A 26,662-nucleotide genomic window follows, 5' to 3' on the forward strand; every position below is an offset into this window, starting at 1 on the left:
TGCTGGGAATTGAACCCAGGTCAGTCACGTGCAAGGCAAATGCCCTACTCACTGTATTATCAATCTGGCTCCAACCTTTACTATTAGTTCATAGTTTTAACACCCTTAAACTACTATATATGTATTTTCCTTATTTTTCTTGCATATATTCTACCTCCTACAACCAGTAGAACATATATTCTGTGTGACCAGGAATTAAAGCCTGAATCCGTAAGTTCTAAAACCATTGCTATGACAGAATCTCAGTAAATATTAATTAAATTTATTAAAATGCATAAGAAATATTTTCTTTTTTAGTGGATCAGATCACTTCTCAAGTAGATACTATTTCCCATCCTGATTTATTTTCTTTTGTTCATTTTTATAATTGCCAGCTCTTTAAAGAAATTTTTTTTAAGAGCTAAAGTAGTTACACCCAAATGATTTTGCCTACCTCCAAATAACAAACAGCAGGAAAGATTCAATTTGAAAAGGTGCTAAGTGTTTATACATTTGTTTTATCTCAAAATAATTTTTACAGATAAGCACTCTTTCTATCTTTTAATGATAGATACTGAAAATCTAAATGTTTAAGTTTCCCAAAGTTGAAAGTACAAAGCAAAAAATCTGAATTGTAACACAAAGTTAATTCAAATCAGCTATCTTTCAAATTGTAAAAATTATTCAATGGTGTTTTCATTGAGAAAAAATAAATAAAACGAGATAGATAAATTTTATCTTTTAAAAGAAATGAGGGGGCCCGGAGAGATAGCACAGTAGCATTTGCCTTGCAAGCAGCCGATCCAAGACCAAAGGTGGTTGGTTCCAATCCCGGTGTCCCATATGGTCCCCCGTACCTGCCAGGAGCTATTTCTGAGCAGACAGCCAGGAGTAACCCCTGCGCATTGCAGGGTGTGGCCCAAAAACCAAAAAAAGAAAAAAGAAAAAAGAAATGAGGATAGGTAATTCCAACATGAAAAACAAATCTATTTCCAATTTGGCAGTATCTAGCTCTCTTAGAGAATTGATTACCTTGGCTTTAATCTAATAAATATATAAATATTCAAAACTTTTGAGCAATTGAGAAGTCATGTCTGGATACAAAAATGTCTGAGTCAATCTTGCATTTCTTTTCATACAATGAAGGTCACTTCTCATTGTTCAGGGTGAAATTCCAGATTTAATATCCCTTCTCAATATTAATTGACAGAGTTTCTTCTCCCAGACTTTGAGGAGGTGGAGGATATGAGCAAGTCACTACATTTTAAGTTTTTAACCACATTATTAATGCTTTTTTCTTGTTTTTTTAATTTAATTTTTGTTTTTATTTATAAATCATAAAGACATATGACCTATATATTTAATATCCAGATGTTTTGTTCTAATTTACATTGCTAATTTGAGGAATTACTATATCGTCCTTAATGGCAAATATAGTTTAAGTGAAAGTGAGTAAAGGTTGTCAGCTGATGGAAAATGAAATTTAACTGGTAATCAACAATCAACCTCTGCTTCCCATTTTCATATTGCTTCCTGGTTCAGTAAAAAGTAATGAAACTAATTTTTAAAGAAATGCTTAGAGAAGTAAAAAAAAATTATTTAAGACTCTTTACCTTAACAATATTACAACTACAAAGAAGCTAGACATAACCAAGAATTCTCCCGACGCCCCCCCAAAAAAAATATAGGAACAGGGAAATGGTCTGAGAAGGCTCACACAATGGACCATGGGAATCAAATTAAGAATTTGGATTCTTAAAATAATTTGTCATATAATTTAACCAATCATATTTCCTTCCCAGCATATCCAAGCATGTTCATTATAAAATTCTTTAATTAGCTTGGACAATGCCAACCTGGTGGAGCCAAAGTAAAATGTTTTTTTCTTTTGATGATGAAGAGACATACCTATACAGTTTTCAGAAGCCTAGTTATAAAAGGTTCTACTCCTATGTTTCAAGGTAATGTTAGTTCTCTAACATATTGGACTATATAAGCACAATCAGATAATATGGTAATTGAATTGGCAATAGAAAGGTCTGAATAAAACAAGCCTTTCCATAAAAATGTATATTAAAATATATATTTCAATTATATTTCTAGCAATTCAATTTCTTCTTTGTGGGGGGGGGGCACATCTAGTGACACTCAGTGGTTATTCCTGGCTCTGCGCTCAGAAATCGCTCCTGGGGTGGGTTTTCTTTTTTTTTTTTTTTTTTTTTTTTTTTCTGGGTTGGGTTTTCATATGGGATGCCGGGGGATTGAACCGAGGTCTGTCCTAGGTCAGCCACATGTAAGGCAAATGCTCTACTGCTGCACCACCTCTCTGGTCCTAGTCAATTCATTCTCTTCTGATGATTGATGGTCACCACTCAAAATTCCTTTTCTATATGCGATATTGTTATTTAAGTTTCTTTGTTTAAGCTCTGTGGTTACAAAAATGTTCATAGTTGTCTTTCAGTCATAGGATGTACACTACCCTTCATCAGTGCAACTTTTCCACTACCAATGGCCCCCATTTCCTAGTGTTTGATCATTTTTGATGCTAATATAAGTGTTACTTCCCAAAATATCCCATGCCACTAATTCCTTCCCTCTCCAACCTGCCATCATAATAGGCACCTTTTTAAGTTATTTTGAGCATTCTTAAACTCAATAGTAGTTGTGTTTATATTGAGTTTAAGAATGTTCTAAATAACACAATTTTTGCTTTGTCTATAGTAATTAATAATACATAAACCATAAATAATAAGAGAAATAGCATCAAATTAGAAATAATTATCTTTCTAAATGCTGTCAACACAAGTTACATTATATTGATGACATAAGAGAAATTTTTCTACTCTTAGGATCTAAGATACTTAGATACTGAGGTTTGAAACAGTTTATGCATTCTTAGCAAGCCACCCAATAATGATTGACACTGGACTGCAAATGCAACGCAACTGATTGAAGCTTCTCCTTATACATTGTCTTTAATATCTATGTGTGCCATTAAAATTATTCTTGGCTAGATCGATACCAAAGATATAATTCTTTCTGTCTTGGGAGTGTCAGGGGGCATTATCCCAACATATGCACAAACAAAAAGCACACTCTACATGAGGCTGATTGACACAGAGCAAGCTACTAGATAAGTGCTACAAATCTATTGTGGACGGCAGTCTAAAATTAAATTTTCTGAAAAATCACACATTTATTTTTAGAAGCTGACCACCCTATAGCTAATTTTAACTATATATAGCATGATTAATGTTAGGGGAAGGGATATTTAGGTCCATAAAAGAAAAGAACAATTCAACCCAAATTCCATAAGATTTGTGATGTTAATTATCTCATTTTGTCCCCGTCTTTTGAAAGGGCCTATTGCTACTATGTAATCTATGGGTCTAGAGAGAGCCATAAAACCATGGAAAATAGAAAACAGATGAATTCAGGCTACTGATCATGAGGTAGGGTTTACAGATCTATCCTTTATTTTGAAGGAGCACACTTATTTTATAGAGTAAAATAAAACAATGACTTAATTTTAAAGAGTTTTTAAAGAATAATACAAATTTTTATTATTGAATTTTTTGTTGTACAATTTTTATGCTTAATGAAAACAAAGTTCTATCACTAAAACTATTTTATTGAATGTTTTGTATTCAATGCTTTTATTTCTCTGATGGTTGAATTATGAGTCTAACATGCATATTTTTATAGCAGATTCAGAAAAAGTGATATTAAGTTAACAGTTTTATAAAACATTAACAAATGATTAAATAGAGCTAATTTAGCCATATTTGACTATAGTTACTGATAGTCTTTCTTATACACATATTCCACTTTCCAATCTATCTTTCTCTGTGGCATATGTGGGTAGGAAGGGAAGCAGGCATGTATTATTAGCTGCAGCCACCATGGAGCCAGAGAACAAATATCAAAATATGTCTAATAGAGAATACAAACAGTCTGTGCAGAACCAAGTGCTTGTAAATGAGAACAAAAAAGCCAGGGCCTGAATTGGTTTATGGAGGCTAGAGTCTATGGCCAAAGTATGGAGAGAATGAAAAACTAAGACAAGGATCTATGAGTTAAGCAGTGAGAATGAAAGAGACCTTGGTGCTATGCTGAAGTCATTTAAAACTGCATTGCTTTGTGCACTTATTTTAATTTATTGAGGAGTTTTGCATCAATTTTCATCAGTGAGATTGGTCTGTAGAGTAGTTTCCTCTCTTGGCAGTATCTCTATCAGTGTAATGTAATGGAAATCAGTGTAATGTTAGATTCATAGAAGATGTTAGAGAGAGTTCTTGTTTCTGGTATTTTGGGAGAGTTTATAGATCAACTGAGCTTGACCTTTTATTCTTGGGAAGAGTGTTAATTACTGGTTCAATTTCCTTGCTTGTAAATTGTCCATTTAGGCTATCTACTTCCTCCTTAGTCAGTTTTGGGATATTCTGTATTTCCAGAGATATGTCCTTTCTAAGTTCTCTAGTTTAACAGTTAAATTGTAAATTTGTTCATAGTAAGTTCTCAACACATCTTGAATTTCTGATTTTTTTGTTGTAATTTCACCCCTTTCATTTCTGATCTACTTTATTTTAACACTTTCTCTTTTTATTCATGAGTCTTACCAAAGGATTGTCTATCTTGTTTATTTATTTAAAAACCCAACTCCAGGTCTTATTGTTTCTTTAAATTGTTTTCATTGTATTATTTCTTCTTTGTATTATTAATTTCTGCTCTGTTTTTTGTGGGGAGGGGTTTGGGGGGCCCACACCCAGTGATGCTCAGGGGTTACTCCTAGCTCAGAAATCGCTCCTGACTTGGGGGACCATATGGGACACTGGAGAATTGAACCATCATGTAAGGCAGTCGCCCTACCACTTGTGCCATTGCGCCAGCACCTAGGTTGTTAGTTTTATCTCTTTCTTCTCTACTTATGTAGACCTGTATCTCCCCGTTTGTTTTCCCCAATTCCTGCTTTTGCGGTGTTCCAAGGTGACTTGTTTCTTCATCATCATTAGTTTCAAGAAATATTTTTTATATTCTCCTTAAATTCCTCTTTGATTCAGCTTTCTTAAGCAGCATGATGTTTAATCTCTAGGCTCTAGAGTTTTCCACATCCTTTTTTTACAATCAGTCTCTATCTCTGTGGCATTTTTGTCTGATAGGAAATTTGGTATGAATCTTAAGCTTGTAAGTTAGAATTATGTCCTAAAATGTGATCTACCCTGGAGATGTTCCTTGTTCCCTGGCGAAAAATATACATGTAGTTTTGAGATAAGAAGGCCCTATATAAATTAGTTCCAGCTCTATTAATTTCTCATTTAGGGTTCTTATGTTCTTACTGATATTCTGCCTAGTAGATCTACCCAGGTATGAGATTGGGATGTTGAAAGCTCCCACGACAATTATAATTTTGTCTATATCTTTCTCTAGGTTTGCAAGCAAATGCCTTACACACTTTGCTGACCCAATATTTAGTGAGTATATTTTGACTAGGTAATACTTCTTGGTATTGTTTCCCTAATCAATAAATACTATTAATCCTAGTTTCTAAGTACTTTCTTGAGATTTAATACAATTTGGTCTGATATAAACAAGGCTGTTCCATTTTTGTTGTTGTTGTTGTTCTTGTTTTCCAGTGGCTTAAATAATTTTTTTTCATCCTTTTTTTTTTTTACTTTGATCCTGTGTTTAACATGAAATTTTTAGATATTTTTCTTGCATGCAATAAATGGATGTGTTTTGTTTCCTGGTCCAACCCTTCACTCTCTGACTTTTGGTATTTAATGAAATGTCAGAAAGGGCTATCATGCCATTAAACTAAGTAGTGTTGTTGCTTCTGCTATTGGTTATTTGGTTTATATAAGTGAACTTTTAGTATATCATTTAGTGTCTGTTTGGTTATTGCAAATGTTTCCAGATCTTTTTTGTTTGAGAATGTTTTTATCCTTCCCTCCCACATAAATGAGAGGTTTTCTGGTTAGTGAATTGAAAGCTTATTTCATTCAATATTTTGAACATGTCATTCCACACTTTTCTTGCCTGCACTGTTTCACATGGGAGAGCTGTTGTGATTATTATGTTATTTCATTATATTTAAGGTTTTTCTTCTTCCTTACTGCTTTAGGAAGACTCTCTCTCTCTCTTTTTTTTTTTTTTTTTTTTTGCCATTTTGATTACTATGTGTCTCAGTCATGTTTTGTTAGAGTCTATTTCGTTTGGTATCCATATGGCCTCTTGAAATTGCACCGCATCTTTCCAGAGAATGGGTAAATTCTCTACTATTATCTTTATCATACCATATCTTTTCCTTTTACTAATTTTCTTGTATTCCTATAATTCAGATTATTTCTCTTGTCTTTGTTATGTACATTACATCCTTTTCTCTTTTTTTTCTTTTTTCTTTGTTTTTGGTTTTTGGGCCATACTCAGTGGTGCTCAGGGATTATTTCTGGTTCTGAGCTCAGAATTTACTCTTAACAGGCTTTTGGGGACAAAAGGGATACAAGGGATTGAACCCAGATGGGCAGTTACAAGGCAAAGGCCCTACTTGCTGTGCTATTGCTCTTTCTTTAAAAATTATATATATTCATAAACTAAAAATTAAAAATTCTGGGCCCTTATCAGAATGGGTTGGTACAGATTTCCCTTTCTACCAGAAGCCATAGCAACACACCACCACACCTGACACTCATTGGCATAAATGGCCAGCTCCACATCTTAGCTCTATCAAAGTGCCAAGCCACCAAAATTGTTTCAGATCAATAGATCCTAGTCTGTGGGGCCAAAAGTAGTCTCATGACACCTCAGACTTACATAGTAGTGTCAGCTCAATAGGACCACAGCAAATGTGGTAAGAAAGTATCATAGAAGACCACCAAGCTCAGTAAGCCTAAAAAGTAACACTAACTCAACTAGTAAAAACCAGTCAAGAAAATCTTCAGAGAATGAGTTTAGTAACAACATTGAGTATATTCCTAAGAGCAGTATTGCTGGGTTAAATGCAAGCTCAAATTCTAATTTTTTAAGAAATATACATATTATTTTCCCAAAAGACTGGTTCTATGTTCTCATCAGCAGTGAATGAAAGCCTACTTTTCTCAGAATGTGCACCTCCAATGGTTAATCTTGTTCTTTTTTGATGTGTGCCAGTCTATTTGGTATGAGATGATATTTCATTGTTATCCAGATTAGCATCTTCCTGATAATTAGTGATGATTAGTTATGTAGAGCAATGTAGAAAATATTTCATGTGCTATTTTACTATTTGTGTTTCTTCTTTGAGGAAGTTTCTTTTCATCTCTTCTTCCCATTTATTGATGGATTGGACACTTTTTCCTTGTGAAGTTCTACCAGTGACTTATGTATCTTTGATATTAACTTATTAGATAAAAGTTGAGTAATAATTTCTCCCAATCACTGAGCAGACTTTGCATCCTGGTTAATGTTTCTTTAAGGTGTAGAAGCTTCTTAATATAATGTAAACCCATTTCTCTTTGTTTCCACTTGCTTTGTCAGTAGTGTCTCATTCTTAAAGATGCCTTTAGTTTTAATGTCACTGAGAGCTCTGCTTATATTTTCCTTTATGTACAATATGGTTTCAGTTCTAAAGTCAAGGTCTATAATACATTTTAGTTGACTTGTGCATGGCAATAAAAACAGGTAAGAGTACAGTTTTCCCAAGCTATTGAAGAATATTTCCTTGCCCTTCTTTGTATTTCTTGCTTCTTTTTCAAAGATCCATATAACTGAGGCACAGTCTCAAGATATTGAAGTGTATTTCATTATACTGAGGGTCTGCTTTTCTGTTGATATCATGCTGTTTTAATTACTAGCACTTAGTAGTACAGTGTGAAGTTGGAAAAAGTTATGCCTCTCATCTTTTTTCCCCCAAAGATTGCTTCAGCTATCCTGTGTGGGTTGGTGTTTATTGTTCTATATGAATTTCAGGAGTATTTGGTCTATTTGAAAAAATGTCATGGGTATCCTTATAGAGACTGCATATTGAATCTGTACAATGCTTTGTACATTTTACTAATCGTTTTACTAATGATAATCCTCCCAATCTATGAGCAGAGAATGTGTTTTCATTTCCTTGTATCCTTTTTTAATATCTTGAAGTAGTTTTTATTTTTTCATTTTCTTTGATTAGGTCTTTAACTCTTTAGTAAAGCTTATTCTGAGGTACTTAATTCTCTAAGGCACACTTGTGAATGTGATTTTTTAAAAATACCTCTTACTTCTATTTCAGTATTTTTTTAAGAAAAAAAGCCATGGACTTTTATTAATTTTGTACCCTACTTTTTTTTTTTACTATAAGAATCTACTGCTTTTAGAAGTTTTTTTGTAGAGTCTTTAGGATATTCTAATTATGTTATGTTATTCACAAATATTAAAAGTTAGACTTTGCCCTTTCCTAGCTGGAATTCCTTGATATATTTTTCTTGACTAATTGCTATGGCAAGTATTTCCAGCACTATATTGAGAGTGGCCACACTTGTCTTGTACCTGATATTAAAGAGGCTTTACTTATTTGGCATTGATTATAATGTTTGCCAGGAGGCTTGTGGTAGGTGGCTTTTATTTTATTGAGTAGGGTTCCTTCAACTCCCATTATTTGAAAAACTTAAATGATAAATAGGTGTTGGAACTTATAAAATGCTTTCTCTGGGGTTTGCAGTGATAGCACAGTTGGGTAGGGCATTTGCCTTGCACAATAGACCCAGGTTTGATTCTCAACATCTAATATGGTCACCAGAGCCTGCCTGGTGGAATTTTTGAATACATAGTAAGGAGTAACCCCTGAGCACTGCTGATTGTGGCCCCAAACCATAAATAGATGAATAAATAAAATATTTTCTATACATCTATTGATATGATCATATGCTAGATATTTTACATTAAGTTTATTGACTTGCATATGTTTAACCATTCTTACATCCAGGGGAAGAATCCTACTTGGTCACGGCCTATGACTTTTTTTGATGATATTGTAGATTTTATTTGTTAGTTTTATTGAGAACCTTTGTATCTGTGTTCATCAAGGATATTGATCTGTACTTATCTTGATTTGTGGTTCCTTGTTTTGCTTTTGGCTTCAAAGTGGTATTTGTCTCTTAGAAACTGTTCGGGAGAGTTTTTGTTTCTTCAATTTTCTGGAAGAACCTGAAAAAGATTTCCAGTATGTCCTCTTTAAATGTTTGTGAAGAATCCATTAGGGCTTTTGTTTCGGGGAAGACTTTTGATTACAATTTTAGTTGGCCCACAATGGTGGTAGGTTAGTTCAGGCATCCCAAATCATCTTGATTCAAACTCGGAAAGTTATATGAGTCCAAGGATTTATCCATTTCCCCTAGGTTCTTCTGTGTTGAGATTTAAAGATTCTCAAAGTAATCTCTGGTAATTCTTTGGATTTCTGTGGTGGCTATCTCCCCTTTCATTTCTTTTTTTTTAATTATTTAATTAAATAACTGTAGTTTTAAAGCTATTGGTAGTTGAGTTTTTGGTTTATAATATTTCAGCACCAATTTCACCAACAGTGTCAAATCCCAGCTTCAGAGTTCCCATACTCTGTCATAGTCCCACACCCCATCAAACCAACCTCCTCTAGAAGCCACCTGCCACATAGAAGGCACATAAAAGTTTTGTCAGTTTAACTCAAATCTCATGTTTTCATGTTGTGGAATCTCTTCCTTGGATATATAGATATATGACTCTCACTGCTACACAATATAATCAAAGCCCTGACCCCTGTTTGCTCAATAATTTCCTTCCTCATTTAATTCCTGGCTTGGTTTTGTTCTGTTTCTGTCTTTTTACTCCTTAGGCTCTGGTCAAAGGTGATCTAGGCATTCCTCATTCCTACATGATGTCCTGTATTTGCCTTTATTCTTCTGGTTTGCTCAATACCAGATCTTCAAGTTCCAATCAGGTTGCAGCAAATTGTATTATTTCATCACTCCTTATAGCTGCATAATATTCTATTATGTATGTATACCATATCTTCATAATTCACTCTTCTGTCATTGGACACATAGATATATTCTATATATTAGACATTATACTCATTGCAACAATAAATAATCATTTGCTTATGTCCTTTTGAATGAAATGTTAAGTCTTAGTGATAGATACCCAAAGTGAAATTGCGAGGTTATATGGTAGCTCAATCCTAAATTTATTGAGGAATCTCCATACTATTTTTATAGGATTTGAAAAAGGGTTTGAGTGGTGGGAGTTTAAGAGCTAGAAATCTGTGTTGGGACTTCCCAGTGCAAGGCAGCTGGGGAGAAGTTGTATAAGGCACTGGGATTTGGGAGCAACTATTATTGTGTGGCTATCAGTGTGTTTCTTCAAGTCTATTAGCAGTCCGTCATTAGGTACCAACATATTTATGAGTATCATACTCATAATGCTTTCTAATGTACCTAACCATTGACTGTTGAAAAATGGCCCTCTCTTCTTTTATAACCACTTTGAGTTTGACGTGTATCTCATTAGATGTTGTATATGTTTTCATTTTCTTGCATCTTCTTTGATTTCTTGAAGCAGTGCTTTTTAGTTTTCTTTATATGGGTCTTTCAACTTTTTAGTTAAGTTGATTAAAAGGAAATTTATTTTCTGAGGGCCAGTTGTGAATGGGATTGTTTTCATGATAGCTCTTTCTTTTTCATTATATGTAGACATAAAACACATGGAATTTTGTGTATTAATTTTTATGCTGCCACTTTACTATACAAATCTCTTGTTTCAATATGCTTTTTGTAAGTCCTTAGGACTTTCTAAATATAGTATTATATCATCTGCAAAGAGTGAGAGCTTCATTTTCTATCTGGATGCCATTGATATTTTTTTCTTTTATAATTGCTATTGCAAGTGCATCCATTACTATACTTTAAAGATATGCTGAAAGTAGGCAAGTTGGTCTCTTGCAAGATCTTTGAGAAAAGGTTTTATTTTTTCCCATTGAGTGTAATGTGTGTCATGGGTATATAGTAAATGGCTTTGACTATATTGAGGAAAGTTCCTTTAATTCTCATCTTGTTGAGAGTTTTGATCATCAGTGGTTGCAGGACCTTGTCAAATAGTTTCTCTGCATCTATTAATATTATCACATGATTGTTCTTTTATTAATCTGAGGTATTTTTATTGATTGACTTATATATATATATTAAACCACCCTTGCATCTCTGGGGTGAATCCTACTTAGTCATGGTGTATGAGTTTCTTAATAAATTGTTGGAATCTATTTGCTAGTATTTTGTTGAGGATCTTTGCATCTGTATTCAATATAGAGGCCTGTTTTTTATGGTCTTTTTTGTGGTCTATATCTCTGCTTTTGTTATCAGGGTGATGTTAACTTCATAGAAACTGGAAGAGTCTCTGTTTCATCAATTTTCTGGAAGATTCTGAAAAGGATTGGCAGCAAGTCCTTTTTAAAGGTTTGAAGAATTCACTAGCAAATTCATCTGGCCTGGGATTTTTTTTTAATGAAGGTTTTTGATTACCATTTAAATGTCCTCAATCATGATAGGTCTGTTCATGTATTCTACATCATCTTAATTCAAACTAAGGAGGTTAGAGGAATTCAAGAATTTATCCAAATCTCTAGGTTCTCTTGTTTTCTGTTATAAAGATTTTCCAAGAAATCTGTTTATCTTTTATTTCAGTAGTGTTGTGACAACCTCTATAATTTTTGATTTGGTTTATTAGGGTTCTCTCTTTCTTTATAAGTTTTTCTAATGATTTACCAATCTTTATTTTTTCCAAAAAATAGCTCTTGCTTTCATTGATCCTTTGAAGTTTTATGGAGTGTCCAGTTTATTAATTTCAACTCAGTTTTATTATTTTCTTCTGTTTGCCTGCTTTTGGCTCATTTTGTTAGTCATTTTCAAATTTTTTAAACTGTGCCATTAAGTTGTTTATGTAGGCTCTTTATTCCTTCCTGATGAATGCTTGGAAAAGATGTAAATTTTTCTTTTAATGCTACTTTTGCTATGTCCCACAAATTCTGAGAATTTGTGTCTTCAATCTGATTTGTTTCCAGGAATCTTTTGATTTCCTCACCAAACCGCTGATTGTTTAGTAGTGTTTAGTGTTTAGTAGTGTTTAGTAGTAAGCTGTTTAATTTCCAGGTATTATAGTTATTTCTCTGTTTCTGTTTGCAATTCACTTCATTTTCAGTTCATTATGGTTTGAGAAGATAATTAATACAAGTTCTATTAGCTTAATTTTATAGAGGCATGTTTTTTGGCCCATCATGTGGTCTATCTTGAAGAATGTCCCATGTGTATTGCAGAAGAATGTGTTTGGGTTTGGGGGGATGAAAGCCTTATATTTAGCTACTTAGCCCCTCTGTTTCATTTCTTCCTACAAAGACAGTATATCTTTGTTAAGTTTTAGCCTGGTTGATCTATCAAGAGGTGACAGAGAGATATTGAAGACTGAAACTACTACTGTGTTGCTACTGATATCTTACTTCAAATATATTAGCAGTTGTTGTAATTATTTTGCTGACCCCTTATTAAGTGCATTTGTGTTTAGAAGTATGATTGCTTAGGGGCCGGAGAGATAGCATGGAGGTAAGGCGTTTGCCTTTCATGCAGAAGGTCGGTGGTTCGAATCCCGGCATCCCATATAGTTCCCTGAGCCTGCCAGGAGCGATTTCTGAGCATAGAGCCAGGAGCCACCCCTGAGCGCCGCCAGATGTGACCCAAAAACGAAAAAAAAGTATGATTGCATATATATATATATATATATATTCATTGATTATCTTCTCTCTTTATTTATTTATTTGTTTATTTATTTATTTTGGTTTATGGGTCACACCGGTGATACTCAGGGTGTTGTGGGCCAATTCTGTTGCTAGACGCCAGCGCCTCCAAACAGATTCTTCGTGGAGTTCGGGAATCCTTCACCGGGAGAGAGTGGGTACACGAAATGGCGAAAAGATGGAACAATATTGTAGAAAATGAATGACCACACACAAAAGCGTGGGGACTTGCGTCTAGAAAGATGAAGACAAATTTATTTTTTGAGCTGACTGCTTTTAAGGTTTGAGGTTTGGAATGCAGGGTGTAAATTTTTGACATCAAAGAAAATGGGAAAAGAATGAAGGACCCTGGCTAAAATTAGCATATTAAAGAGCCGATACTGAAGGTGAAAAGGCAGTTTCTGTTGGGTTTGCTTTGTTTTGGGTAAGCAGGGGGAAACAGGTAATTTTCAGGGAAGTGGGAAGAGAGAGAAATGTTTTAGAGTTTTTGGGGGAAAACTGAAAATTGTTTTACTATGAGCTAAGTTTTTGGAAAAACCTGATCTTGGCGCCAAAGTAGCAGAGATCACAGGAGTGTTGTTTAGTGGGAGACTTTTGGCGGGATTTGTACTGTCCTCCTTTGTTAGAAAGAATTACTAAGGCTTGATTTTTAATATTGGTTAAAAATAGAGAGATAGTTACAGCCACTTTCGAATTATGGTCAAACAATCCACACAAAGGGTCAACTGATTTTGACTGCTCTAAGCGGGCCTTTTTGGCAAATAATTCTTTTTCAGGAGTGCAACACTTTTAATGTGTGCCCTTCCTGAGTGAGGCGTAACACTCAGGGGTTACTTCTGTCTATGGGCTCAGAAATCTCACCTGGCTTGGAGGACCATATGAGATACTGGGGAATCGAACCACCTTCCGTCCTAAGTCAGCCACTTACAAGACAAATGCCCTACCTCTGTGCCACTGCTCCGGCCCCTTCCTCTCTGTCTCTTAAAACCTTTGAAACCTGGGGCCAGAGAGATAGCACAGCAGTAAGGCATTTGCCTTGCAAAGAGCTGATTTGAATAGACGGTGGTTCGAATTCCGGCATCCTTTATGTTTCCCAGTGAAGCCAGGAGCAACTTCTGAGTGCATAGCCAGGTGTAATCCCTGAGCACGGCTGGGTGTGACCCAAAAACCAAAAACAAAACAAAACAAAAAAACTTTTGAAACCTGAAGTCTTTGTTGTCTGCCCTTTTGAGGGAATTGTTTGCCTATCAGGGGTCCTCAAACTTTTTAAACAGGGGGCCAGTTCACTGTCCCTCAGACCATTGGAGGGTCTGACTATAGTAAAAACAAAACTTATGAACGAATTCTTATGCACACAGCATATATCTTATTTTGCAATGAAGAAACAAAACAGATACAAATACAATATGTGGCCTGCGGACCATAGTTTGAGGACCACTGGCTGCAGCTAGAACCTCCAGTAATATATTGGATAATAGCAGACTAAGTCGTGCTGATTTCAGAGGGAAAAATTTCAGTGTTTTGTCACTGGATATATACTGGTTGTGTGTTTATTATAAATGGCTGCTACTGTCTTGAATTTTTCTTCTAACCCTATTTTTTGAACCTATGGAAAACATCAAAAACAGTGTGTTTCATAGCTCTGCAGGCCTACACTAAGAAAGATTGAAAAAGCTCAAATTATCAACGTAAATATTCATCTTAAGAACCAATAAAATGAACGTAAGTGAGCCTAGTTGAAAGAAGAAACTAATAAAAAGTAGAAAAGAAATTAATGGTATGAGAATCAAGAATATATTACAAATGCTTAATGAAATCACAAGATGGCTCTTTGAAACAATAAAATAGTCTTAGCCATACCAAGACTAATGAGTAAAAATAAAAACAGAGAAAAATATCATATCAAATAAAAATGGTTAAATTACAACAAATGCCTTAGAAATACAAAAGATTATGAGACATTATTATAAACAACTCCATGGCCAGAGCGATGGTACAGCTGTAGGGTGTTTGCCTTGTAAACAACTGACCCAGGATGGACCACGGTTCAATCCCCCAGCGACCCATATGGCTCTCCAAGCCAGGGACAAATTCTGAGCGCATAGCCAGGAGTAACCTCTGAGTGTCATCGGGAGTGGCCCAAAATTTAAAACAACAAACAAATAAACAAACAAAAGCAAAACAAAAAACTCTCCATGCAGTCAAACTGGAGAATCGTGAAATGCATGAATTCATAGAAGCAAATAACCTACCAAAATTGAGTGAGGACAAAGTAAAAACCTAAAGTGCAACAATTGCAGGCAAGGAAATTGAAACGTAATTTATAATAGTCCCAAGGATAAAGTCATGACTATAATATTAAACTGATGATTTCTATAAATTTTCAATGTCTTACTACTTATACTTCCTTATTGCTTCTATAATATTAGAGGAACCTGAGAGATAGCAGAGTGGGAACATGTGCTTACCTTGCACATCTCTGAACTGGATTTAATTCTCAACATCCCATATGCTTTCCCCTACTGCCAAAAGTTCATAATGAGGAGCAATCCCAGGGCTTAACTCTGTGTGATCCCCAAACAATAAAAATTATGTATTTATTAATAAATGGATATAAAAGAAATACTTCCCAATAGATACTCTAAATCCAACATTAAACTAAAACTCAAAGCATATAGAGATGCTATTAATAGGAAGTGTTAAAATTTATCTGATAGATTAGTGCCAAAATCTTCAACAAAATTTAGAGAAGTATTATATCATACCAAAAATACATAGATAGTTCATCATATGCAAATAAGTAAATATTTTATACCGTATTACCAACAGGAAACTATATATAACTATATATAACAGGAAATTATATATATATAATTATCTCTCAACTGATGCAGAGAAAGGCTTGGACAAAAAAAAATTGAACACCCCTATTTGTAAGATTTTTATTTGTTTTATTTGTGTTCTTTTTGTTTGTTTGTGTTTGAGCCACACTGTGACCCTCAGGAATTACTCCTGGCTATGAACTCATAGCCAGGTTTGGGGGACCATATGGGACTCTGGAGGATTCATCCTAGGTTAGCGTATGCAAGGCAGATGCCCTACTGCTTGCTCCACAGCTCTGGTCCTTATTTATAAGCTATTTAAAATGTTCTCCAAAGTTATGTGGAATTTAAAGTTTTCTCTTTCAGAGGGAGGGAAAATAAATTTTTATCAAAGAAGAACAGTACAAATGAAATGTATAACTTGATTTTTTTTGTTTGGTTTGGTTTTGTCCCCTAATTCACAATACACAATACAGACCAGACAAAGGGCCTGGGTTGAGGTGTATATGGGGTGCATTTACTGTACCTCCTCTTTCTATACAGTCAGTGTAAAGAACACAGCCTGTGATAAGAATTGGGAGGCCTTATCTTTTCTTTTCTTTTTTTTTGATTTATACACACACACACACACACACACACACACACACACACACACACACAATTCTTCACCAGTGCAACATTCCCCATGACCAATATCCCAAGTGTCCTTCCTCCCCACCCCACACAGGCCTGTACTCTAGACAGGCTTTCTACTTCCCTCATTCAGTTACATTTTGTTAGGATAGTTCTCAGTGTAATTATTTTTGTGACTGCACTAAACTATCCCTGTGGTGAGCTTCATGTCAGGAGCTAGATCCTCCAGTCCTCCTCTATTTTGTCTCTGAGAATCATTACACAAATGTTTTTCATTTTTCCAAAACCCATAAATGAGGGAGACCATTCTGTGTTTACTTCTCTTCCTCTGATTTATTTCACTCGGCATAATAGGTTCCATATACATTCATGTATAGGAAAATTTCATGACTTCATCTCTTCTGATGGCTGCATAATATTCTATTGTGTATAAATGACAATACTCCCCAAAGCTTTGTTCAGATTTAATGTGATCCCTCTAAAGATACCCATGACATTTTTCAAAGAAGTGGATCAAACACTTCTGAAATTAATTTGGAACAATAAACACCCATGAATAGCTAAAGCAATACTTGGGAAAAGGAATATGGGGGTTATGACTTACCCCAACTTTAAACTGTATTACAAAGCAATAGTTATCAAAATAGCATGGTATTGAAATAAAAACAGACCCTCAGATCAGTGGAACAGGCTTGAGTACTCAGAGAATTTTCCTCAGATATACTGTTACTAATTTTTGATAAAGGTGCAAAAAATCCTAAATGGAACAGGGAAGACCTCTTCAATAAGTGGTGTTGGCATAATTGGCTAGCCACTCGTAAAAAAGCGAACTTAGACCTCCAGTTAACATCATGTACAAAGGTAAAATCCAAATGGATTAAAGACCTAAATATCAGGCTTGAAATGTTTTGTTTTTTGTTTTTTTGGTTGGTTGATTTGTTTGTTTGTTTTGGTTTTTGGGCCACACCCGGCGGTGCTCAGGGGTGACTCCTGGCTGTCTGCTCAGAAATAGCTCCCGGTAGGCACAGGGGACCATATGGGACACCGGGATTCGAACCAACCACTTTTGGTCCTGAATCGGCTGCTTGCAAGGCAAACGCCGCTGTGCTATCTCTCCGGGCCCTTGAAATGTTTTTTAAAGCAGTTAAATATAGCCATTTTGGGGGCCGGAGAGATAGCAAGGAGGGAGGGCTTTTGCCTTGCATGCAGAAGGATGGTGGTTCAAATCCCGGCATCCCATATGGTTCCCGGAGCCTGCCAGGAGCGATTTCTGAGCATAGAGCCAGGAATATAACCCCTGAACGCTGTCGGGTGTATAGCCATTTCCAATCTAGAATAGTTATGGAATATTGTATTCACAAACGTGTGTATGTGTGTGTGTGTGTGTGTGTGTGTGTGTGTTTCTTTTCTTCTTAGGCCATACTGAATGATGCTGGGGAGATATAGCTGGCTTTGTGGTCAGGAGAGTTTCCTGGTGCTATTCTGAGTAACATATATAGTGAGAGGCAATGATTAAGCTGTAGTTAGTTGCATGCAAAATAAGCACCTTATTTTCTGTAGTATCTCTGGCCCCTTACTTTTTGTATACCTATATAAAATAATATAAGATTGCAAAAATGCTTTTTACCTTAAAACCATATCTTGTATGATTCCTTCTGATATAGAATCTTTTGTTTGCTGCCTTTCTTTGACAAACTATTACCACTTGTTTGTAAAAATCATAGTAAAAGATGATACTTCAGAACCCTTAGTGATTTGCAAATATTTACAAATATTTGCAAGTGATTTGCAGAAGAGGATGTCAGATTCTATGTTGAGTCTTCTTGTTTTCCCCAAGAAAACAAATTATAAGTTTATAAATTAATTATAGTTATTATTTATTTAAATTAATTTAATTATATTTATTATTATATAATTATATTATGATTATAGATTACATATTTCATGATAAATTAGTTGCCAATTGTTTCATCTCTAGTTGGCAGCTTATAGGACAATAAGTAAGCATTCTTGACTACTAATGTTGAGGATGTTTCTCAATCCTGAGAACCTATGATGCTTCCTAGAACTTGTTAAAAAGACAAAGTAGAATAAGCTGAGTATTTTCCTCTGATATCTCCTGAGTTTGTAGTTATAGAAACTATGATCTTCTTACTTAATTTTGAGGATTTTTCTCCATTATGTCATGAATACCTCTAGAGAAATGCCATCATTAATTGACTTGAAAGAAGCTAGTTAAATAACACCATTATATATTTATGTGGTTATGTGGGCAAGTAAAGTTCAATAGAGGTCTTCCCAAACCATGAAATTATAATGATGGTTTTCTTTTACTGCTCCATTTATTATTTATTAAATACCTTTGTGAACAACATGACCATCAATATTTAATGAGATTAAATGAGAACACTTTATAAGGGTTTAACCCAGAGTAATAATATCACATTAAAATTTGTGTTTAATATTATAGAGAATATACCCATGAAATATCTTATAAGTCACTATCATGTTTGAAGATAACATTGACATACAAGTTTAATGCAATATTTATCTTTATATTCACTGAAAAGGTATCCAATTTAATTTAAAATGTTCAAATTTTCTAAAGTCATAATGAAAAAGCACTCTTGGAGAGAAATAGTAAATGACCACACTTGAGATCACTTCTCAATTCAATGATACCATAAACTATGTACATTGGGTTTATTTAATGTACGTGTTTTCCCACCAAATAATATATTTGTTAGGGAAACAACACTCTTACCAAATGCTAGAAAAATGTTATAGTGATGGGTTTTAAGTGTGAAATTAAGAAAGTGTAGTGTTTTCCTCAATATATACACTCTACCTTGCATAAACCACTGGTATGATTAATCAAAGTTGGAGAACTAAACAGAGAAATTACAGGGATTGATATTTCCTTTGTTTTCTCTGAGTTTTTTTCCCCACAATTAAATGCAAGATTTTGGTGTGCAAAAGGAGATTTTTATAAAGTTAATTTAGGCACTAATTTTTACCAAGTGCTTTGGATTCTCTCATTGCCAACCTGGCTTCTTCCAGACTTGTACTCTTTCTTGTCAGAGACATAACATCCATCACCCGTTCACCCGCTTTTTGATGGAAAGGGGGGAATATTGAATTTTGTCTTCACTGTATAATAAAAATTGCTATATACATTAAAGTCAGCTGGAAGACAGAAGTTTTGATGGGCTCCGTTTCTCTGTGGTTTAGAAATTTAACAAACAAATGACTAGTCAAAAGCAACACGTTTGTTTTATTGGTGCGGGGTTGCAAAGGAGTGAAAGTAAGAGAAAGAAAAACAAATTTCTATTGATGAAAACTTAGGGTCAAAGCACGGGTGAGTCCTATTAAGTTTTACCAAGGTAATAAGCGTCTATTGATGGCACTTCAAGTCCAGCTCACCCTCAGATACCCATACAAAGAAAACCTCTACCTCTGGAGCTATTCCTCTATCCCTATGAATATCGCTAGCAACTCCTCCCAGGTACTTCTGTTGCTATGGTTGCTCCTGAGCTCACACAAGATCCTAAAAATAAATTCAAAGTGAAACTTTTCAGCTTCCTGGAAAAAGAGAGTTCTCTGCTCTTTGTATTTGCATCTGACTCGAACACAATTGATATGCTCTGTGTATCTGGATCTAATATAGATGCCATGGCCAGATTCTGGGAGTAGAGAGAAACTTTAAGCAGTTAAAGACTGCCAGGGGAGTTAGGAACCTAGGTTCCATGACCTAGCCTAATAAAACTCTTTGGAAAAAAAAAATTCTTTGGGCAAACTGTGTAATTGCTAATTGTGTCAGTTTTGACAGATGATAATCATCTCATATTATTATGAAACTAATAAAGCTTAAATATCAAAATAATATGAGTTTTAAAATTTGATATTAATGAAAAAAGGAAATATAGGGGCAGGAGAGATAGCACAGTGGTGGGGCATTGGCCTTGCATGCAGCCAATGCAGGTTGGACCTGGGTTTGATTCCCGGCATCCCATATGGTCCCTTGAGCCTACCAGGAGTAATTTCTGAGCTCAGAGATAGGAGTAATTCCTGAGCACTGCCGGGTGTGGTCAAAAAAAAGAAATATAAAAAAGTATTTTAAATCTTTGTACAGAACTTTCAATATAGCTAGAAAATCTCTAAAATTAATATTGTTCAATGTCTGCTAGTGGTAATATTAATATTATAGTGATATAGTATATTTATTTTCTGGGTTAGCATAATTATAAGAACCTGAACTCTACTAATAAATGAGAAAAAACAAGGAATAATATAAAATGCATTCAGAAATGAAACAAAAGTTACGAAGAAAATGTGTTCTATAGCTAGTTAATATAAATAATAGTTCATACACAGCAAAGATGAAGAATCAATGTTTAAGCTAAAATCAATTTTATAAAATTCAACAGTACTCCTCAAAAAAAGAGTTATCGAAATTCTCTATTTCAGAAAATAAACAAAACAGAAAAAGTATAAGTAAATTTTAACATCTTTAGATAATACTTTTGGAAATGTTGATTCTATTTCTGGTTTCGTATGCCTTTTATATCTATGTTGATGAATAATTGTCATCAATTTTTAACTGTTTGTCTTTGCATAATACCAGCTAGTAGACAAAGGCAGTAATAGGAATTGAAAATGGAAGTCTTCCATACACTCCACCCCTAGGTCTAATTGCAAAACATGATTTTGTCATTGTTGCTATTGTTGGTTGCATGTAAAGAAATTTTAACATGATAAAATTTCAAACTTTTGTTCTAAAACTAACTGCACCTAAATCTAAAAACCTCTGTAAGAACCGAAGACAATATACAATCAACTATAGAAGTCAGCAGAAGAACATAGACCAGAAGAATGAAAGGACTTTAGGGCAAATAAATTTAAAAATTAAAAATTGAAAAGGAATTTTGAAAGATAGTCATATGGAAAATCATTTTCTAAAGTAAGGAGTCTAAAGTAAAGACTAGAGTCTTCTGCTAGCTACTGATGGTTAGAAAGCAAAGAAACTACCAAAATGAATGAATATTAGTTACTATATTCTAAATAATAAATAAGCCCTAGCTTCTATGGTCTGTAATTAAAAACCAATAATAGAAAAGCTGTGTAAGTTTTAGAGTGCATGTATATTAGTAATTGGCTATCTAACGTGTTTTACTTATTTAACAGGTCAAGACTTAGACTGGAATTTAGAGGAGCATGATAGAGTCACTGTATGCAGTAGTCAGAACTGTAGCTATGTGGAAAGATTCCTTCCACTTTCCCTACAACTTATGTGTTTCTGGAGTTAGTAAAGTCACTGAAGTGCAAAAAATAAAATCTGTGTGGTGAAATTAATAGCCCATGATGTCATTGGTCAGTAGTGTATCAGAGAGCAGCCATTGCAACGTATATTGCAGGATAAATGCTGGCCCATAAAGTTGCAGAGAGCAGGGATAAATAGTTGTGAATCATAAGTCACAGCCCAACATGAAAGTAAAATGTAGAAAAGGCATTTGGCAGAGAAGGAGGTACCATTAAAAATTTCTGAACAGAAAAGAAGTGCAAAAGAACATAGCTGTACTAAATTTGAATCTGGCAAAATTGTTTATGAAATGAGTTGCTGCTGTTTGTTTGAGAAAGAATGACGTCAAGATGCAACAAAAGATAAAAGCATATTTTTTATGCCTGGGGAAAAGAGCAAAAATGATTCCATATACTGAAATACTGAAGTAGACATGAGGTTGAACTCTTCACCTGGGAAAAGCACATTTGGAAAAGACTTCTCCACTAATGTGATAAAAAAGAATTTAGAAAAAAGTTATGTATAAGCTTTTGGGTTTTTTTTTATGTGGAAGATTTTTATCTGCAAATCTAGCAAAAAAAATAGAATTTTCTTTCCTTGTTTTATATAGGGAAGGTATTTTGTTGGTAATATTTACTCAACCTCTCTGAGTTTCCTTTTTTTTGAGGCATTAAAGTTGAGCCAACTGTTATACCCTTAGGCTTTGGCCCTAGATTCCTCTATGAGTAATTGATGTTTTTATTTTAAAAAGGGCCGACGATATTACTGGAAAAAATCACTCATGTAGCTCACATTGTTGTCTTCAGAAATTACAAAACTATATCAAACTATATAGAAGCCATTTCTAATTTCCCAGCAGAGTAATAGGATGGATTCAAAGCAAAAAAGAGAGATGAAAGAAGCAAGATGAGGCTCACTGCAATAGTTCTAGCCAGTTAATGGGAGCCTAAGTTGCTGGCAGAGAAAATGGAAAAGCAAAATTATGTTACAAAACAAAGAGAATTTGGAGTAAGAGGAGAGAGGTTAAAAGTTAAGAGAGCTTGAGGAATTTTAAAGAGAAATTTAAAGTGGTAAATGGAACTCTCCTCACATCCCTTTTTTAATCTTATAATGTACAAAATTTTATAATGTATAAATATGGTCTGAAGGTACACAGACATCCTGTTACACTAAGGCAGCGGTTCTCAAATAGTGGGGCGCGCTCCCCCAGGGGTGCGAGGCTCTGTAAAGGGGGGCGAGTTTGACCTCGGCAAACACTGTCATAACAAGCTAAGTCCCGTGTTTATGTCTCTGTATGTCTCTGGAGCTGAGAGTTCCTATGTCCTGCTTCAAACCCTGCTTCGAAAAGCTATGCATTGCAAAACGTGTTCATTGTAGCCATTAATCCAGACATCACCTCTGATTAAAAACATCAGCCTTCATGCAGAAGGTCGGTGGTTCGAATCCAGGCATCTCATATGGTCCCCTGTGCCTGCCAGGGGTGATTTTCTGAGCATAGAGCCAGGAGTAGCCCCTGAGCACTGTCGGGTGTGACCCCAAAACAAAACAAAACAAAAATGTATCTTTTGGGGCCGGAGAGATAGCATGGAGGTAAGGCGTTTACCTTTCATGCAGAAGGTCATTGGTTCGAATCCCGGTGTCCCATATGGTCCCCCGTGCCTGCCAGGAGTGATTTCTGAGCACGGAGCCAGGAAAAACCCCTGAGCACTGCCGGGTGTGACCCAAAAACCACCACCACCACAACAACAAAAATCAGCTCATTGGGGCCAAGAAGGTGGTGCTAGAAGTAAGGTGTCTGCCTTGCAAGCGGACTGACTGCGGTTCGATCCCCCGGTGCCCCATTTGGTCCCCCCAAGCCAGGGGCGATTTCTGAGGGCATAACCAGGAGTAACCCCTGAGCGTCAAACGGGTGTGGCCCAAAAATCAAAAAAAAAAAAAAAAGAAAGAAAGAAAAATCAGCTCAAATTACTTTATATATTTTTGCAGGTTATATATATTATATTATATATTAATATATATTAAAGTTTTTTAAATAAAGATACTATTTACAATCTCAAGAGGGGCACAAAAATGTTTTCTTCTTCCTAGGGGTGCATGACAGAAAATAATTGAGAAGCACGGCACTAAGGTATGAAGCCTAAGAGAAAGGAGTAGAAAATTATAAAGGTAACAACACTAATAGAGCTGAGTCTCTAAAGAAACGTTAGCAGCCCCTATATCTTGTTTTCCTATTATACGAACAAAACAATTCCTATTTGGGTAAGTCTCTCTAAGTCAAGTTTTCTATTGTTTTCTGTAAAATACTTCCCAATAAATGGAGTCTCCCTCAACTTTTGGGGGATTCCTTACAATGTGTGTTCCATAATCTTATTGTTCTGTATGGTACAAACTACCTCAAAGAATATTGACTTAAAGAACAAGGGTCTTAAAAAAAAAACCATAATTTGGACAGGGCTCCAAATTTGTTTTTATTCCAAATGATATTCACCACAGACATTCAACATGAGATAGAAGAATAGATAGAATACATTTCAGAATAATTTGTGAACTTACAGTTGATGATAAAAGTTTGGGATCAGAGGTTTCCAGTCAATTATTGCAGCTGCTTGGGCTTCCTAAAAACATGGAGATCGTTTTCCAAAAGTTAGGATATCAAGAGAACAAGATTTAAATTCATAGAACTTGTATGTCTAGTTTTAAATGTTACATAGGAGCATTCAAACATGCTATTGTTGAGACAGTCACATATTCCTCCACAAATACAAGGACAGTGTACAAAAAGACCATCTCTTAGTGTTCTGAGGTCTTAAAATGTTTGGGAATAAAAATAATACACATCTGTTTTGGAAAATACAAGTATCATATCTGTTGGTCATTTCTTTTTTTTTTTTTTTTTTTTTTTGGTTTTTGGGCCACACCCGGTAACGCTCAGGGGTTACTCCTGGCTATGCGCTCAGAAGTCGCTCCTGGCTTGGGGGACCATATGGGACGCCGGGGGATCGAACCGCGGTCCGTCTCCTAGGCTAGCGCAGGTAAGGCAGGCACCTTACCTCCAGCGCCACCGCCCGGCCCCTGTTGGTCATTTCTTGCTGCTATCTTTAGTATTATACTCAAAAGATTATATCTGGTCATTTTTAGGAAAGACAAAAAATCACATTATTGGTTGATTCTGAAAAGACCCCAATATGCTTAGAAAACATAATTTTTCCAATACAAGAAATATCATTAAAATCACAGGTTCCTGTGCTTGCTACCATAATCAGTTTCCCAGTCGTTCCCACTCAAAGACATTTCCTGATAAGGGAGTGCTGGGAGTTGTTTACAACTCCAGATGGACAAATCACAGACCAAAGTGGTGTCCGGGAAACAACATCCCCCCACTATTTCTAAAACAAAAAAGGGACATGTATATCATCTTTGTATACCTCAGATGTATTCCCTTAACATCTAAAACTCTTTTTTGAATATCCTCTTATATAGTGACAATTTTGCCCACTGTTTTTTGTTTGTTTTTTGTTTGCTTGCTTTTTCCCCTTTGAGATCTGTTCAATAAGCAATGCTGGTAGAAGAGTATCCTGTATAAAATTTATGTTAGAACCGAGTAATGGGGAATGTTGGACTTGACCCCTCGGCCACCAGATGCACCAACAATAACTTGTGACATTGTTTCTCTTTTGCTTAGTCACATTAAAATGGGAAAACAATACATATGCAAACAAGGACTTACCCAATAGAGATGGGAACACAAATTTTGTAATGCAGTTAGGCCTTATACCCTGAATATTGGCATAAGGATTTGGCTTAGGCCTCAGAAGAATGGGCATTGCACATACACCCCTGAACAATAGATACCATCTATGGAAACAACCACAATTGTCTATAACATTACCAGGATGCAAACCTCTACCAGGGAAGACGCTACCACTGCTCTGGCATTGACTTACTCCAAAGAGTGCTCTCAACACCCAGAAGACTTAGCAACAACCTGTTTGCAGGGCAGGTCTCTCTGCATCTAATGGTGAGGTGAAACTAGAGGATGCTCCCCATCAGCTTGAATTTGATGAAGGAAATGCACATAATCCAGAAACTTTAAATACAGGAACCTGACACCAACAACAGTTAAAGTGTGAAAAGTTTCACCAGGACCATGGAGGATAACTGAGGGGTTGGACAGACTGGTATACCTGGAGCCCAGAGTCGGTCTATGCCAATAAACTTCTGGGATGAGGCCTTTTTGTAATCAGGCCAAGGATTTATTTTTCTGTTTTCCACATATTTTGCTGGGCCTGTTCAAACAATGATTGCCACTTTCACACCTTTACTACTGTATTTTTTTAAACACTTATCCTTTAAGAAAAAAAAAACAACTTACTGAACTTAAAAAATATAACTGGTGTTTCTTGAATACCTGAAGGTCTCCTCAGAGGCCTAGAGAGCTCACCCCCAAAAAACTGCATTCTGAAGCTGCCCAGCGAGTGAGTGAGTAAAGATTGGCTGTGGGGGGTGCCAACCAATAAGCAGAGCTCTCTGGCCTGCGGAGGCTCCGCCCTGCTGTGCCTTTGATCACTCTGAGGACTTCAAGGGAAATCTCTCCTGTGCCTGTCTGTGTTTCTTGAATACCTGAAGGTCTCCTCAGAGGCCTAGGGAGATTTGGGACATTGGTGGTGGGAATGTTGCACTGGTGAAGGGGGTGTTCTTTACATGACTGAAACCTAATCACAATCATTCATGTAATTAAGATGTTTAAATTAAAAAAAAAAAGGGGGGGAAATAGATGCTCAAAAAATGTTTAGTTTATTGGATGTAGAGCTACAGACAAATGAGAGGGAAATGCTTATATTAGTTAGGTGCCCTCAACAAAGGTGTTATTTTATAAATACCTTATTTATGTGCATTAATAAAAATATTGCCAATTTTGGGTCAGAGTAGTGGTGCAAGCAGTAAGGTATCTACCTCGCCTGAGCTAGCCTAGGATGGAGTGAGTTCAATCTCCCAGTGTCACCCATATGGTCCCCCAAGCCAGGAGTGTTTTCTGAGCACATATCCAGGAGTAACCCCTGAGAATCACTGGGGGTGGCCCAAAAACTATATATATGTATATATATGTATATGTATATATATATACATATATATCATATATAGCCAATTTTTCCATTCAAATAT

The 26,662-nt window shown here is 35.5% G+C and overlaps 1 non-coding gene across 1 annotated transcript; it reads right to left on the reverse strand.

Annotated features, from left to right (window-relative positions):
* Positions 1-16,018: 16,018 nt before the first annotated feature.
* On the reverse strand, positions 16,019-16,151 carry LOC126031962 (small nucleolar RNA SNORA51). The gene has a single exon (XR_007503765.1). It is a non-coding gene; the product is annotated as a small nucleolar RNA SNORA51 (small nucleolar RNA).
* Between the last annotated feature and the right edge of the window lie 10,511 nt (positions 16,152-26,662).

Source organism: Suncus etruscus, chromosome 15, assembly GCF_024139225.1.
Source record: "Suncus etruscus isolate mSunEtr1 chromosome 15, mSunEtr1.pri.cur, whole genome shotgun sequence".
Taxonomy (NCBI): Eukaryota; Metazoa; Chordata; class Mammalia; order Eulipotyphla; family Soricidae; genus Suncus; species Suncus etruscus.